Below are 17,592 nucleotides of genomic sequence, written 5' to 3' on the forward strand. Positions count from 1 at the left end.
TTTAATTGTTAAAGTCGAAGAAGAAAAAGCTGCACTCAACAACCCAGAATGACAAAGTGACAACATGTTAGTAGAGATATCTATATTTACAAATTAGTTGATTTTGTTAAATTCCTGCAGGATCGATGTCATGTGATTGTATTTAGCAGTGAAAACGATGTTTTACATGAAAGTTCTACTATTAAAAACATCTGATAAAGATTTAGTCTGAAAATAACTTAAGTTCAGGAACAACACCACGCCCTGTGTCTTTCTTTTTCCACCACTTATCATACCTTACTATTGATTGTAATTCAATATCAAATTATTGCAAATAATAGTTAGTCATTACTTATTATTTATTCATATATTTTTTTTCTTCATTACACTTGATTGACAGCGTGCATGAATGACGTGAATCACACGTGTTTAGTGGAGGCTGGCATTACCGCAGTTCCCTACTCTACAAGAAATCTCAGGACAGCTGATCATATTTGTTGGGCTTCAGTTTTTAATGAATGCAAGATGAACACATTATGTGTTTTTTCCCTCTTCTGTCACTTTGCATCTCCAGGTAAAATTATTTTAAATGTTTCTTTGCGACATGTTTATGCAGCAGTTCTTACGTCCTTTTTAGATAGCGGAGATACTGGCGTTATTGTTTTACTTTCACCTGAATGATATGATCTGCAAGTGTTCGTTTTTCACACAAATCAACTCTAGACTGCATCTGGTGTTGATTTAGTTAATTTAAGAATATTAAATCGACGACATGAAAAGGTGAACATGATGGCTGCATTTTCATATTGTTGCACGCTGTTCCCATTCATGTCATCGAGTGAGTCTACTCACAGTTTGCATATCAGTGACAGTACTAGAAGAAGCCTAGTGGTAATAATACCAGTTATTGTTATCGTTGATAGTGTTATATCTTAATTAAAAGGCAAACTGTCTAAAGCTTAATGCTGTAACTTTAGTTGAAACTTTGTCGTAGTTTCCTTCATGATAGAGTACTACAAATATAAAACGGAACGTGAATTTCCTTCGTGACAAGTAATCTATCTATCTATCAAACAAAATACATTAAAAACAAATTTGTTTTGTGTTTTTTATGAAAACATAGGTTTGTTTTAACTTTGTAAGAATGTCACTTAAAACCTGCAGTTACACTATATTTGTCCAACAGTGAAACACTCCCTGCAATATTTCATCACTGCATCTTCTGGGATACCAAACTTCCCAGAGTTCGTGGCAGCAGCAGTAGTTGATGATGTTCAGGTGGGTTACTGTGACAGCAACATACGGAGAGTTGAAATCAAACAGGACTGGATGAAGAAATGAATAAAAGATGACCCACAGCACTTGAACCGGTACACTGCAGAGTGTTTAGATAATCAGCAGTTCTTCAGAGCCAACATTGATGATTTGAAGCAACGTTTAAAGCAAACTGGAGGTAATGTCACAATTTTTTGCTCAAATACTTTAAACTCATCTCCTGCAGATGTTGCTTCGATCTCTTTTTTTGTGTGTCACTGTTTATATAAATATGCAACAGCCTGGAACAATTCTGAGACAAGCTGGTTTTCTTTCTGTTGTGTGATGTGGGCATCGTCTCTCTGGTGAATATTGAGTGTTCAGTTTTTCCAGCAGTCTCTGCCCTTCTGTCTGTTTCTATCCGTCCAGGTGACTCTATTGGTTCTATCTCTTTCTCAGATGTCCATGTTCTTCAGAGGATGAATGGCTGTGAATGGGATGATGAGACTGGAGATGTCAAAGGTTATAATCAGTATGGTTATGATGGAGAAGACTTCATTGCACTGGACCTGAAGACACTGACTTGGACTGCAAGAAAACCACAGGCTAACATCACCAAACTGAGATGGGATACTGATAAAGCTAGACTAGAATTTAATAAAGACTACTGCACCAAGAAATGCCCTGAATGGCTGAAGATGTATGTGCTCTATGGGAGGAGCTTCCTGCAGAGAACAGGTACTTATCTGATTTATACACTCTTCAACTGTTTACGCTTTTAGCAGTGTTGTGAGTAACGCGTTACAAAGTTACAAAGTTACAAAGTAACGTGTTAGAGTACTCTAATTACTTTTTTTCATGTAACTTGCAACGTAACACGTTAGTTTTGTGCGTTAAGTAATCAGTAACTTCGTTATTTTTTTTAAAAAGTAATCCGTTGCTTTATGAATTTCTCCGGATAAGGAAAGAAAAAATTCGACTGCAGCTGCTTTTTATCAGACAGTACTGTGCCACCTGTGTCAGCGGAGGCGCAGCGCTGTGATGATGCACCTGTGCCCTGCTGACCTACGTTACCTGTGTGTGTGTGTATGTGTGTGTGTGTGTGTGTTTTTGAACCACCGGCAAGATGGCAGAGAGGACAGCTTCTGAATCGTGGAAGTACGCACATTATTTTCAATTTGCCAGCAAAATTTAATTTTTGGTAAAGCATGAGTACTCTAACGCGTTACTTTTATTCATAGGTAACGCTGTAACGTAACAGATTACTTTTAATTGATGGTAACATTGTAACCTAATTAACTACTTTCCAAAGTAACGATACCCAACACTGGCTTTTAGTGTCTAACCCAGGGTTCACAGGAAACAGTCCAATGGTTTATCAAAACATTCTCTCTCTCCAGAACTCCCCTCAGTGTCTTTCCTCCAGAAGACTCCCTCCTCTCCAGTCAGCTGCCACGCTACAGGTTTCTACCCTGACAGAGCCATGATGTTCTGGAGGAAAGATGGAGAGGAGATTCATGAAGGAGTGGAACATGGAGAGATCCTCCCCAACCATGATGGATCCTTCCAGATGAATGTTGACCTGGACATTTCATCAGTCTCACCTGAAGACTGGAGGAGGTACGACTGTGTGTTTCATCTCTCTGGTGTGGAGGATGACATCATCACTAAACTGAATAAAACAGAGATCAGAACCAACAGAGGTAAGAGGAAATTTTGACGGATATTTTAGATGTAGCCCTGTGATTTTGTTGGTAATTTAAAGAATAAGAATAAATCAACAAATTATTTACTTCAGTGATGTCATGTTCTTCTCTCTGAATCACTCGTGAGAATGATTCTTTACTGTATAATGAACATTGATGGATGGATGTACCTCTGTTCTAACCTGTCAAAACTGAACTGTTCTTCTTCTTTTGTTCAAAGTTCTTTATTCAGCTGAGGAGTCCAATAATAAGTCCTCCTCCTCCACCACCACCACCACCATCATCATCATCATCATCACTGCAGTGGTTGTTGTTCTTGTTCTCATCTTTGCAGCAGCTGCTGGATTCATGGTTCATAAAAAGAAACAAGGTGAGCTACTTTGATTTCTTTGAGTTGAATCCTACAATTTGAAGCATCCAGCAGTAAAAGCTGAGTAAGTCTCAGAGTCAGGAGAAGTCAGTAGAACATGACTATACTATGATGATGAGGGAGAGAAGTGATGAAGAAAGAAACAAAGTGAGAACTAAACAGAAGAGCAGAGTGGATTTATTCTTCAGGTTGAGTGAGTAGAAGAGGATCATATTCACTGGAGATAAGATGATGAAAGATATTCTGACATTAAAGGGGAACTCCGGCGCAAAATGAACCTGTGGTTAATAACACATGTGTACCGAGTTCGACCGTTCTCTGTATTTGTTTTCATGCATTTGTTTTGTTAGTCAAATGTGACCAGTTTTCTTGCAAACCGCTATTTAGCGTATAACGCTAGCCTTCGGGGCACACCGACACATAAAAAGAATCGCTATTTCTATACCACTAACAAGGCTCACAATATCACCACACTTACACGGTAGCATAACTAGGGTCTCTACATGTAAACCGAAGCATTGAGAACTTTGCAAGTATACAGGCAGTTTATTAAAAAAGGAATACAGTACCGTTCGCGTCCAGGCGGGCGCCATCTTGGGGAAACTGAATTCTCTTCGTTCAGTGCTCTCAGTGCTTTCTTCCGGCAACAGACAGTTCAGTTTCCCCAAGATGGCGCCCGCCTGGATATGCGAGCCGGACGCGAACGGTACTGTATTCCTTTTTTAATAAACTGCCTGTATACTTGTGAGGTATATTGAATTCTAAAAGAAACATTCTGTGGACCAAGGAAATGGACCAAGGAAATGGACAAGATAGTCAGTGTTTAGGTTAAAACGAGAGAGTCTCGATTTGGCAGAAGGGCTCTCCGAGCAGTTGCAAATGCTTGTATCAGACGCTGTAATCTTTTGTAATAAACCTTTTTATATGCAAGAGAGACAGTGTCAGCGGAGATCTTTTCCTTCATCATCTTCACATCATCACCGACGAATAAACAACAAAACTTTGGCGTCACGAACTCCGGACGTGTTGTGACCTGCAGCGTCGCCGTCGGCTCCAGCGCACCTTCGCTTTCTCACCAAGTCGGCCGCAACGGGTGAGCATTGTTCGTTGGGACTGAGTCTGTGTGCGTGCTGTTTGGTTACACCGTAAAGGACTGTGTATGGGTGTGTGACATGTGATGTTGATGTTGATGGAGGTACTCCGTTCTAAATTCAGTTTTATTGCGTTGTAAGCAACGCAAAAGGGGGGAGTACAATAGAGAAGATAGAAAAAAGAGTTGAAGCAATAAGAGTTGAAGTTAAAGGAATAAAGGAAACAGAAATAAAGAGTTGAAGTAAAAAGAAGTGAAGAGAATAAAGGTTTAAAGAGTAAGAAAAGAGAAGTGAAGAATAAGTTTTAAAGAGGAAAAAGCCGCAGTATTTGGATAAAGCCCTCAGGGAGGCGATCTTAGATGGGCCATAAAACCTGGAAATTCACTAGGTGGATTTCAGGTCAGTTCTAGGAACTGGGGATGTAGAATTAAAATTCAATTGGAGCTCCCACTCGAACATTAGTTGACGAACTGTGTCTGAAGCAGCCTCTCACTGAATTTCTAGATCTCATAAAGGTAGGTTCATTTTTGGTTTGAAGTGCTCTTTAAAATGTGTGTGCGCTGTATATGTGTGTAAGAGAGGAGAGCTGCACGCTCTGCTGAAACCCCCCCCCCCCCCCCCCCCGCTGCAGACCAGAAATCTCTTTTTCTCTCTGCCTCTTTCTGTCTCTGTGTGTGAATGGCTGCGGCATGAGTTGGTGTATGTGGTTTATAATAAGAATATATATATATTGAAAATACATATATAGGTTACGGTTGAAAATAGGAGGTGGTTTTAGTAATTATAAGGGAAATATTTGTCTTCTACTCGTTATTTCATGAGCCTCAAACTGAGAGGACTGTATTTGCTCAAATTTATGAGCTTCATTGAGAAGACATTAAATAAAAAAAATTGTATCTGTTAAACGCCTATGAGCTTTTTCGAAAGACTTTTTGTTAATAAAAGAAAAAAAAGATAAAAAACAATGAGTCTTTTTGGGAAACATTTTACATGAGCCTCAGTTGAGGACGTATTAACACTGAGTTAACACACATTAACATTAAAGCATGAGTTCCCAAAGGACATTTACAGTTGAAGACAAATAGAGAAATTAATGAGGGTGGTTAGTGTGTACACGTATGAGTAATTGTTATAATAAGTGATAACGAGGTAGAGGAAAAAGGTATTATTATATATCGTTTGTGAGTAATAATAATTAATAAAAGATTTGAGGTGATTTTTAAAGTAAAATAAATTAAAGTTTGTGTAATTGTGATGTTAGGAGTTCAAAGAGGTTAAGCAAACTTTAGAGGTTGATAGATAATGGGTGTGAATTATATTGAATTATATGTTAAGCTATTATAAAAGATCTGTGAGGAGGAGATACTGAGATCCTGTCTGTTCTTTTCTTAACTGTTCTGTGGTGTGTGAGAGTGGGTGAAGAAGCTGCTCAGGGCGTCATACGGAGCGCAGCACGCTGATGACAGCAAGATCAGCTTATGGCTCCAGTGTGATTAGAGGCCAGTGACTGTTTTATCCACAAACTCTTTAAATGCTTGTTTATGTACTGAACATCTGTGTGCATACCCAATTATTGCTATTATTATTACTGTGTGGTTTTGTCTCTCAGCTTGAGAGGTAACGCAGTGTATTTCATTTTTGTGTGCATCTCTTGTGCTAGTGGTTTAAAGGAGGCTTGGCAACGGACTGACCAGTTGTGGTATTTAACTAGTTAATGGAGCATAATCATTTGATTTGAACTTGGTTGGGAGTTGTTGATACAAGGTTTATAGTTTGTTTATGTGTTGTGCTGAATTTAGCTTTGAGAAGTTTTTAAATTTAGTAAGTAGTTTCAATTTAAGTGTGCAAGAATACAGAACGGCATTAAAATGTCAAAAATAATTACTCCGATAGAAGTAGTACAAAAGAATAATTCTCTAATTAAAGGCATTGAAAGGATGATGGAAAAATGGCATAAACGCTGGCCTGAGATTGAGCAACCATGGCCCAAAGAGGGGACCTTTAACCCAGATGTAATTAAGACAATGCAAGTGCTCGTGGGGGTGTATAAGGCTGAACAAAAGAAAGGAAAGAAAGGTAAAAAACGAAATGAGAAAAGACAGGTAGAGCTTGGGATTCTCAAGTTGTTTGAAAGTGAAGGACAGAGATGGTCAAAGGATGCTAAAGAAAAAAGAAATAAAGATGTGGAGGCTGTAGCGAAGAGTGTGAAAGAGACAGAAAAGTTGATGGCAGAGATTAATGCACCTTTCTCTCATACGGCTCCAGTGAAGAAACCCCCACCGTATGAAAAGGCGGTAAAGTTTGAGGATGTTTATCCGCAGCTTCCAGTGATTAGTCAGGAAGGTGATTACTGTATCAGGAATGAGGATGATCGAATAATAGAAACAGGGCAAGCAGAAACAATTATAAAAATGTACCCAAGTTCCAAAAGTAAGAAGAAAACATCTCAATTGGAAACTAGGGGTAACATGAGGGTTAGGAGGATGAAGGAAGGAAATGATAGTGATCAGAGTGAAGTTGAGGAAATAGGTGGATATGATCCAGCTGTCAGGCGTATTTTGGCCAGAGCAGAGAGACAAGGAAACAGCAGGAGGAGAAAGACTGTAAGAGATGACAGCTCTACTGATAGTGAGAATGGGGACAGTGATGGAGATTTGGAAAGTAGGAGAGCTTCATCTTTAAGGGATTTTTTCCCGAAGGAATTTAGCATTGAGTTAGAGGAGGACAGGGATAGAGGTTGGAGAGAGTTTGAGAGAAGTAGGGATCAATGTTCTTCACTTCTACTTACTCCAGAAGAATTAGAGAAACTGCATGTACAGAAGAAAGAGTTGCAGAAGAAAAATTCTCAGACAAAAGAGAAGAGATATTCATTACGTTCTAAAGAGAAGGAAGGTGATAAAATGTGTCCAGTGATAATTCGAGGACAGAATTTGGAGTACAAGCCATGGCAGAATACAGATATGTCTGACATACTTGAAAAACTGCCAACCCTACAGAGTGGAGCATATCCGTGGATTTCAAAACTAGAGGAAATTATGGTGGGAACACAAATTGCCATGGGTGACATTAAGAGGTTGTTGGCAAGCCTGCTGGGAGTTCCAGGTATGGAAGAAGTCCTACAGAGAGCAGGACTGAATCGCTATGTGGGCACAGCTGTTAACGATTCGGAGTTGTTTTCTGCAAACAGAGGTCATATGTGGAGAGCATTGAAAGACACGTTTCCAACAAATGTGCATCCTGATAATATTTTTATTGAGCCATTGGGTCCAGAAGAAAATCCAAGGGCTTATGTGTCAAGAGCTCATCAGGTGTGGAGAAGTGTTACAGGAAATGATCCAGCTTTGAACCAGATGGAGCAGTCAATTCTGAGAGCAAAAATAGAGAAGGGACTGCCCCCACCTGTGAGGAGTAAACTAGCAGAGGTTGTTGGTCTTGGAAGTGCAGCAAAGGGAACGTACATGGATAATATAGCTCATCAAGTGGAGTTATATAGGAAGAAGGAGTTTGATCAGAAACAGCAGGACCAGGAAGTTCTTAGAAAGCTTAATCAAATACAGCTGGTGGATAGTAAAAAGAAGGAGAAGAAACAGGCTGTGGTTGCACAGGCTCAACCGCCAGTACATCAGATACAATCTCAGCCAAATCAAGTTCAGTTTCAATCACCACAGCCACCAGCAGTAGTTCCAGTTGCTTCTTATCCACAGCCAGCTCCGGGTCAAATGCAGATCTGGAGAGGACGAGGTCGTGGAACTTTTGGTAGAGGTAGAGGAGGAAGGTTTAATTTAAACTTTCAGCAGTCTCCAGAAGTATGCTATAATTGTGGACAAATTGGTCATTTCGCCCGTGAGTGCAATAGACAAGGAGGAAACTTCAGAGGAAATTTCAGAGGAGGATTCAGGGGCCAGTCGAGGCCATTTGGGAGACTGGTGAACCCCTTCAGGGGCCCAGAACTAGGATTTTAGGGGTGCCCAGAGGATCCGAAGGGGGGATGTCAGCTGGTAGTATCAGGGCCGGAGAGAGATCCAACAATAGTGGTGAAAGTAAATAATAAACCATTGGAAATAATGGCAGATAGCGGAGCTGCTTTCACCTGTATTCGGCCTGAAGATGCTACACATCTTCCCATGTCTGGTCAATTGATTCGGACGATCGGGTTTGAGGGAGTAAAACAGCTGATTCCTCTCACGGAACCAATTGAGCTCTGCTATAAACATCTGAAAACTAAAATACCTATATTGGTGTCAGAACATACACCTATTGCACTTTTGGGAAGAGATGCTTTGTGCAAATTGAATTGCATAATAAAATGTACACCTGACGGTTGTTTGGTGGAAGTGCAAGATAATACTGTTCGCCAATTGTTGGTGACTATGGAGACTGAAGCTTCCTCTGTATTTTGGATTGGAAACTTTAGCACTGATTTTTTAGAACCAGCGAAGCTGTGGGAAAAGTTCATTGTGGCAAACATGCCCAATGCAAAACCTCCAGAGTATCCGCTGCATTGCACGCTTAAGTATTTTAAGAATGCTGATCAGACAGGTTCAGATGAATGGTTGAGTTGTCAGCCAAACCAGGTTCAACTCAGTTCAGGTTGTATAATTTTGGGACCACAAGGAGCAGCTATGAAGGTAAATGCAAATGATTACTTGGACAGAGAATTTGATATTAAGAACAGTGTCCCACATGTGACTTTGTTGGTAGCTGAAGAGTATGATCAGAAGCATGTAGGAGAAATGATGGCAGAAGCAGAGAAAGTTGTTTTTGTGCCGATGATAGAGAATTTGGCTATCTGGAAGAGTGAAGATCAACGATTTATTAAGATTATGATCTCTGCTCAAGGATTGGGACAGCCACAAATTGTACGGATGACACATGAGTCAATTTGTAATGTTAAAATGGACTCAGACCCTACGAGAGGGGAGATGTTGCAACAAGTTCCAGAGTGTTTATGGTCTCAGCATAGTACTGATATTGGACTTGTGAAGTCAGCACAACCAGTGAGAGTGGAACTCAGACCAGGAGTTAGACCTCCGTGGAAGAATCAATACCCACTGAAAGAAGAAGCAGTTCGAGGGATTGAACCTCAAATTGAAGGACTTATGAAGGCAGGTGTTTTGAAGATAACGCAGAATCCACAGAGCAATACACCTTTGTTGCCTTTGCAAAAACCTGATGATTCTTATCGCCTGATACATGATTTGAGAGCAGTAAACGACATAGTAGCTGATTTTCCAGCAGAAGTACCAGACCCACATACTTTGCTAGCTCAAATTCCACCTGATGCGACGCACTTTACAGTATTGGATTTGTGTGGTGCATTTTTTAGTGTTCCACTCAGTGTTGAAAGTCAAGGGTTGTTTGGGTTTACATACAACGGGCAGAGTTATGAGTATGAGAGATTGCCACAAGGGTTCAAACATAGTCCTCATATTTTCAACAAAGTATTGAAGGATGATTTGGCAGGGATAGATCAGGTACTGAAAAGTACTGTTGTTCAATACGTGGATGACATCATCATCTGTTCACCAGATAAGGAAACATGTCACAAGGACTCAATTAAACTGCTACAGATACTGGCAGAGAAGGGGCATAAGGCCTCTCAGAAAAAGCTGCAGTATTGTCAGGAGAAGGTAGTTTACCTGGGTCAAACAATAATGCAGGGACATAGAAGCATTTCTGATAATCAGTTAGAAGCTATTCGTAAGGCTCCAAAGCCTAGAACTGTTAGAGAGTTGATGACATTTCTTGGCATTGCTGGATATTCCTCAGCATGGGTAGAGGATTATGCTAGCCTGACAGGGCCTTTGAGAGCTATGATTAAAGACACTGGCAATGCTCAGCTTCATTGTAATCTGACCTGGACGCAGGATGGTCTTGTGTCATGTGAGACGATCAAACAGAGATTACAAGAGGCTCCAGCATTATCGCTTCCAGACTACTCCAAGAATTTCTTGTTGTATGTGTCTACTTCTACCGGAGGTAAATATGCGTGTGCAGTTCTTTGTCAGCCAACAGGTATTGGGACAAATCCTCAACCCATTTCTTACTATTCTACTGCATACTCAGAGGTAGAGCTAGGGCTACCACTGTGTTATAGGGCGATGGTAGGAGTCTATTTGATGTACGACAAGGCGTCATCAGTCACGATGGGTTATCCAGTGACAATTCTCACACATCATAGCCTTAGAAATCCTTTGAACTATGGTAAATATACACTGACTATGCCTAGACTCAGAGATTACCATAGACTCTTAGAGCAGGAGGATGTTACTTTGGTAAGATGTGCTACGGTGAACCCAGCTGAAACTTTGCCAACACCAGAGGATGGCGAACCGCATGATTGCGTTCAAGAAGCAGAGAGATACTCAAGGCTTAGATCAGATTTGCAAGCCCTCCCATTGCGTGAGGCAGACTTGGAATATTGGACTGATGGTTCCTGTTATCGTGTGGGAGACAAATTGAGTGCTGGTTATGCAGTAGTAAGAGCACGAGGAACAGAATTTGTTTTTGAGAAGGCTGAAGTTATACCACAGCCTGCATCTGCACAGCTTGCTGAACTCGTGGGGCTAACTGAAGCATGTTTGTTAGCAGAAGGAAAGCGAGTGACAATATATACTGATTCTGCATATGCACATAATGTGTGTCACTTGTTTGGAACGGTGTGGAAGAGCCGAGGGTTTAAGAAAACTGATGGTTCTCCAATACAACACCATGCTCAAATAATGAAGCTGTTGCATGCTATGATGAAACCTAAAGAAATAGCAATAGCTAAATGTGCAGCACATCGGATGGATGCGTTGAGGGTCACTCAAGGAAATAAAGCGGCTGATGAAGCTGCTAAAGCAGTCGCAGGAGGGGACAAATTGGGTGAAGTTTTTCTGGTCACTCATGGAGTGGATTTAGAAGACAAAATTACCCTTAGAGATGTGATTTTGATGCAGGAAGCTGCTCCTGCTATAGATAAACAGTTGTGGCTAGATCGAGGAGCCACTCAGGATTCTACTGGTCTGTGGAGAAATCATGAGGGGCTAACAGTAGCACCTCCGGACTTGTTAGGGCTAATGATTCAGGAAGCACATGGGTTAGCTCATGTTGCAAGGGAGGAAGTTAGGAGAAAGATCATGAAGGAATATGGCTTTTGGGCACCCTGTTTGCTTGAACAGATTGATTATGTCATAGGCAGATGCCTTATCTGTTTGAAAAATAATGTTCGAAAGGGTGTATCAGTTCCCCCTGGGTATATTCCCACTCCGAGAGGTCCTATGCGTGAACTAGTTGTGGATTTTGTTGATATGATAAGACCAGTTGAAGGGAAAAGATACATGTTGGTTGTCGTGGATAGATTTTCACGTTGGCCTGAAGCCTGTCCAACCAAGCGAAAGGATGCTCAGTCGGTTGCCAAGTTTTTGTGCAGAGAGGTTATAAGTAGATGGGGACTTCCGGATCGGATATCCTCAGATAACGGAAGGGAATTTGTGGATAAAACGATCAAGCTGATCTTACAAAAGTTGGGAATTGGCACAGTTTCATAATTTGGAATCCTATCATTGGAGGATAAGTCTAGGAGAGAAGTGGGGTATAGGACTGTTCCCATGGTATGGTGTGACATTTTTAGCAGATCATATGGATAACATTACCTATACGCTACAGGGTTTCGCCAATGAAACCATAAGAGGGTTTGATTTTCTGTCGAATACTCAAAGGAGTCACAGATTGACATTGTTAAAACATGACATGGCTCTAGACTATATATTGGCCAAACAAGGTGGCTTATGTGTAGCTTTGAACTTAACTGGCGATACTTGTTATACTTTGATTCCTGATACTTCTGACAATATGACTAGTGTTATAGAAGCATTAAGGACCATAAGAGATGCATTTGGTCCATCAAAAGGAGCTGGATGGTCTGCAAACGTTTGGTTGCAGGACAAATTAGGACCAATAGGAGCAGTGTTAGTGCAAGTTTTGGTGGCAGTTCTTCTAGCATTGAGTGTGATGTTTTGTTTCTGTACATTATTGTTGACCTTTGCGAAGGCAATGATATTGCGATGGGTTGGAGTAGTGATGCCTGGGGATCAAACCCAGATGCCACTATTGCAAACAACTGATGTAGATGAAGTGGTATTAGGAGGTGAATTGGTGGAGACATATCCATTTTGATGTCTAATCATATTATACTCTTTGTTATATTTTTTGATTATTTTTTGCTTTCTATTAGTTCCTCCTATAGAGTGTTATGATGAAAGGGGGGAAATGGAATGTGATTAATATGATATTGTGATTCATTTGTTTGTTTGTGAAGACGATACTGGTTGTCTTTTTCTTTTCTTTTCTCCTAAGAAGCAAGATTGGGGAGTTTGCATATATTCGAACATGGACAATAAGAAGGATTGGAAGGCTCTGAATGAGGATGCTGGGATTCAACGCATCAGCGATACCATACTGAGAGCCAACGCTGCAGAAGAGTTGCAGATGGATACCTTCTTTTCACATATATATGTTTTCATTATTGGACTGTATTAGTTATATTATACTCGATGATATTATTAGAGAATGTTTGTATATCAGTAATAATTATAGTAAGTCACAATAGTTTGCAATTTTCTTCTGTTATATGATGAATACATATGTATCATTTTAGTAGTAATTGTTTGAGGAATGATGGTTTTTGCTGTTGGGCAAATATATTTGTACCTCAGATGTTTTTTCCTTTTCTCGATGTTTAGGGACATGGGAATTAGGCAGGGAAAGGTCCATTGGAAGGTCCGATGGGTTGACTAGCCGGAAGATGGACATTGGATTGATTTTATTTTCTGGGGTTTCATATGTATTTGCTTAAGTCATATCCTTAAACACAGTATTAAAATTTGATTGGGCTGGAGTGCTAAATGTGGCCACCTAGGGCAGAGGGGCCGTGAGAGGAGTTTTCCTGTCTTGATTATCTGAAGGATGTTTAAGGATAAATAGCTGCCTGACAGGTTTTTAATTCTCACACTCCATAAAATTATTGTGTTGCCAAGCTTATGTGACAAGCAGAATTGTTATTTCTGTAAACAATGTTAAACATGTATGTTTTATTCTTTTGTTTGTCGAGGCTTGTTTAGCCTCGAAGGGGGGAAATGAGGTATATTGAATTCTAAAAGAAACATTCTGTGGACCAAGGAAATGGACCAAGGAAATGGACAAGATAGTCAGTGTTTAGGTTAGTGTCAGGAAACAGATGGTCCAACATATAGGAAATGTAAAGTGTGTATGGGACGGTTAAAGGTCATACGAAACGACCAAATGATTAGGTTATGTGTGGAGACAGGAAGCCTGGAGCTAGAGGATTGATTGTCAAGTCGAGTTTTTGTATGTTTCCCATATGGTGGAGTAATGACCTCTATTTCCTGATGTTATGCATATAGGCAAACATGTTGGGTATAAAAGGAGACGACCGGAGGAAAACGAGAGAGTCTCGATTTGGCAGAAGGGCTCTCCGAGCAGTTGCAAATGCTTGTATCAGACGCTGTAATCTTTTGTAATAAACCTTTTTATATGCAAGAGAGACAGTGTCAGCGGAGATCTTTTCCTTCATCATCTTCACATCATCACCGACGAATAAACAACACTTGCAAAGTTCTCAATGCTTCGGTTTACATGTAGAGACCCTAGTTATGCTACCGTGTAAGTGTGGTGATATTGTGAGCCTTGTTAGTGGTATAGAAATAGCGATTTCTTTTTATGTGTAGGTGTGCCCCGAAGGCTAGCGTTATACGCTAAATAGCAGTTTGCAAGAATACTGGTCACATTTGACTAACAAAACAAATACATGAAAACAAATACCAGAGAACGGTCGAACTCGGTACACATGTGTTATTAACCCCAGGTTCATTTTGCGCCGGAGTTCCCCTTTAACAACTGGAACTGAAATGACCTGTCTTTACTTTTCATTTCAGATCAAAAGGCTCCACCTGGTAAGTAAAAACTGATTTTATTCTGTTTCAACTGATCTAACAAACTGTTTATGATTTCTCCAGACTTTGAGTCGACCTTTATCTTTGTTTGTTTCTCACCTTACAGATACTGAGAACAACACTGAACTCTCTAAGAAACTGAGTTTAGAAACTTGACTGATAATATGTTTTCTTATATTTTAAAGTTTACAATAACTTACATGAATTACAGGTGAACACTAAATACACTGTCCTACACTTGATACTGGATAACTGAAACCATGTTTTTTTCTTTTGTGGGACAGATTCATCATAATTGTGACGTTTACAGTTAGAGATCATATAAAGTCTAGAACCAGGAAGTGATCGGGGTTGAATTACCCCGCAGGAAATCACATTCCTTTTAAGCCAGTTGGGCCGGTTACACCACACTTGGATAAATAAGCAATGATCTTATCTTATCTTATCGTAATTCATAAGTCTACTCTTGTGTTTTTCTGCTTTGCTGGTTCCCAAATCTCTGTACTATGTCTCTCATTCACCTGTTCATCCAACAGTGTCAGTCTGATAACCCTCTGTGGAGACAACAGCTTCAAAAAAGACTGATATGTAAAAAAGAATGAGTATAGTAAATACACTGCAGTTTTCATGTTAATGTTGTACATGGGTTTCTCCTCATTATGTTTATAACAATAAACTACTACTACTACTACTATGTGTCAAACTGGCTTTTCTCAGTTTTTACTGAGTTGGGCCTAATTCTGTAGCATTTCTCTTTTTCATTCTAATGTTTTGATATTGTCTTGTTAAACCTAAGTTTATCTGTGTTTTTCTTCAGAAAGTATAGTTTAAAAAGTGTCTAGTTTTTACAACTCCAGAGTACTAAAAATAGTTTTATATTGCTCAGTGTCTAAATGCCAAAACAGAATTAATGACACCAGGACTGTACACACCTTATGATTTTATTCTCTAGAAATCTGAGCTCACCTGAACTCTCACAGCAGTTACTTGTTTGTATTGATTGAACTTTAATGTGGATGAAGATCCTAATGAATATGTTTAAATGCTGAACCAATCATCTGAGCTGGTTTTTGTTTGTACTGTGATTTAGGTTGAAAACTGACACATTTGTACCTGTGAATGAATAATTACAGTCTTTCCAATGAAACAAATCAGAAAATATGAATCTATCTCTAGATCTTATCATGTGTTTGTCTTCCTGCTGCTTCATGTAAAACTGCTTGTCTCTACTTGTCTGCTGCTAAAGTCCAAAACACACCAGCTCAGGTAACACGTAGAACTTGACACATTTGACATGATGCAGTTGTTCACGTGTCCCGTGCTCCCAATAAACTCTCTAATATGGAGGACAGAGTGAGTTTATTTTTCTGGCAGTGTTTCCTGGTGAGTCAGTTTTCTTGTTGTTGCTTGTTTTATTAAACCAGTACTTCTTTCAGGAGCCCCCCCTCTCTCATACTGAACTAAAACATTTGGCTGGTGTTCAGCAAAGTCTGTTGTTATTGTTGTATCCTACCTTTCATTAGTCAAGTACCCAATTCTACCTTTGGATTTTATAATTTCGACTCAAAAATCATCGGAGGAACTGTTTCACCAAAATCTTCTTATTCTCACAAAAAACACACAAATGTGTTTGTTCTCTCTTTCTTTCTGGACTTTCTTTTAATGTTTGGTGAAATTTAAGCTTTTTACATCATCATCATCATCATCATCATCATCATCATCATCATCACCATTCTTTGTTTCTAAGTTATTACAATTATACCTGAAGATATGAAAATGTCCTGACAGTGAGTTTTACCTTGGTGACCAGTTCACGGTTTTTGTCGCCCTCTAGTGGAAGAACACTGAAACACAGCTTTCACTGAGAGTCTAATCAAACCAAGACATCCAGGCTGGATTGTGGTCTTCAGTAGATTTTTTTCACACATGAGTCATTTTAACAGTGCTTACAACTGCTTTAACTATAAAAAGAAACAATAAACTAATTGTTAAAGTAGAAGCTTACAAGCTACACTTCTATATTTACATTAATCATCCTTTCATAATAATTTCTTCTTGTATTCACTGGTTCATGTTCTTGCATCTCTTTCATACTGACCTATAGCTTCAAATGAGGAATTAGAGATACTTATGCATTATTATATTGACTGCAGTAATTAATCACTTAGTATGATCCATCAGTCTCTTGCATACAGAATGCTGCTGCTTCATTACTAACTGGATCAAATAGATCTTCTCATTCAACTCTCAACCAACAGTTTCAGTTTTTCCCACATTTTATTGATGATATTCAGAATAAAGCAGTGGCAGTTCTACATTGAATTACTCCCCGGGCGACCCCAACTACTGCAATTACAACAGGAAACACACTTTTTAAGGTGCACAATCTCCACCTCCAACATAGGTAGGTAGATGTCAGGTCTTGTCTAGCAGGGGAGGTGGGTGGTTCATCCTGACCAGTGGCAGAGGATGCTCCAAAATATCCAAAAAGTGCCCCTCAAACTGCAATTGAAGCTGACATCACAAGACCGTAGACTACAATATAACTCTTATACAAAACATCCATGAATTGAAAATTTAAATAAACATGCCCTTACATGCGCTAAATGTCTCTCATTAGATGCTATATTAATCTATCTTTCAGGCAGGAACAATTAGCTCCTTGGTTACTGCCTCCAATTCTATGCTTGGCACACTTTTAGTTATGACTGGTTACTCTATGTTTTGTCATGAAATAGAGTTGTAGCAAATGTTCATCTTTGAAACTACCTACAGATATGAAAAGTCCGTTGGCTAATTACAGGACCCAACGTGATGGAAATAAATAATAACCTAACTTGTAACAGTTTTGTTGCAAAGCACAATCTTACGGTGAAATTAGATCTGGTGTTTGTTAAGACGAATTACTGTTGTATAAGCATTGCAAGCATCATAGCAAAAAGGCTAACAAACGTATACCACCAGTTAACATTAGCCCTTCATTCATGACATGGATACTGTAATTATACAGAGAGAACATAGCATACCTTTATCTTCTGCTTGTTTCTCCTCTTCTTCTTTTCTTTTTTTCCTAAATTGGACACCTGATGGCTTTGACCTTTTTCCCATTCCCCAACGCTGTCACTCACGACCAGAAGTCAAGACTAAACCAGTTCACCTTGGTGACCACATAATCGTTTTGTATTACCTAATTTTATTTGGCCATTTCACACAACTCATAAAAACAAAAACGTGCA

The 17,592-nt window shown here is 39.5% G+C and overlaps 1 protein-coding gene and 1 pseudogene across 2 annotated transcripts in view; both read left to right on the forward strand.

Moving 5' to 3' along the window:
• The window catches only part of LOC311500948 (major histocompatibility complex class I-related gene protein-like), a gene marked incomplete at both ends in the record, with an annotated part of 48,339 nt that overhangs the window by 7,294 nt on the left and 23,453 nt on the right, over positions 1-17,592 (forward strand). The window lies entirely within an intron of this gene.
• Positions 484-15,927, forward strand: LOC311501329 (major histocompatibility complex class I-related gene protein-like; annotated as a pseudogene). Its single transcript, XR_014699992.1, has 7 exons — positions 484-553; positions 1,166-1,432; positions 1,693-1,971; positions 2,634-2,936; positions 3,160-3,309; positions 14,339-14,356; positions 14,463-15,927. The product of XR_014699992.1 is annotated as a major histocompatibility complex class I-related gene protein-like (transcript).

This window comes from Chelon labrosus (assembly GCF_963514085.1).
Source record: "Chelon labrosus genome assembly, chromosome: 16".
Taxonomy (NCBI): domain Eukaryota; kingdom Metazoa; phylum Chordata; class Actinopteri; order Mugiliformes; family Mugilidae; genus Chelon; species Chelon labrosus.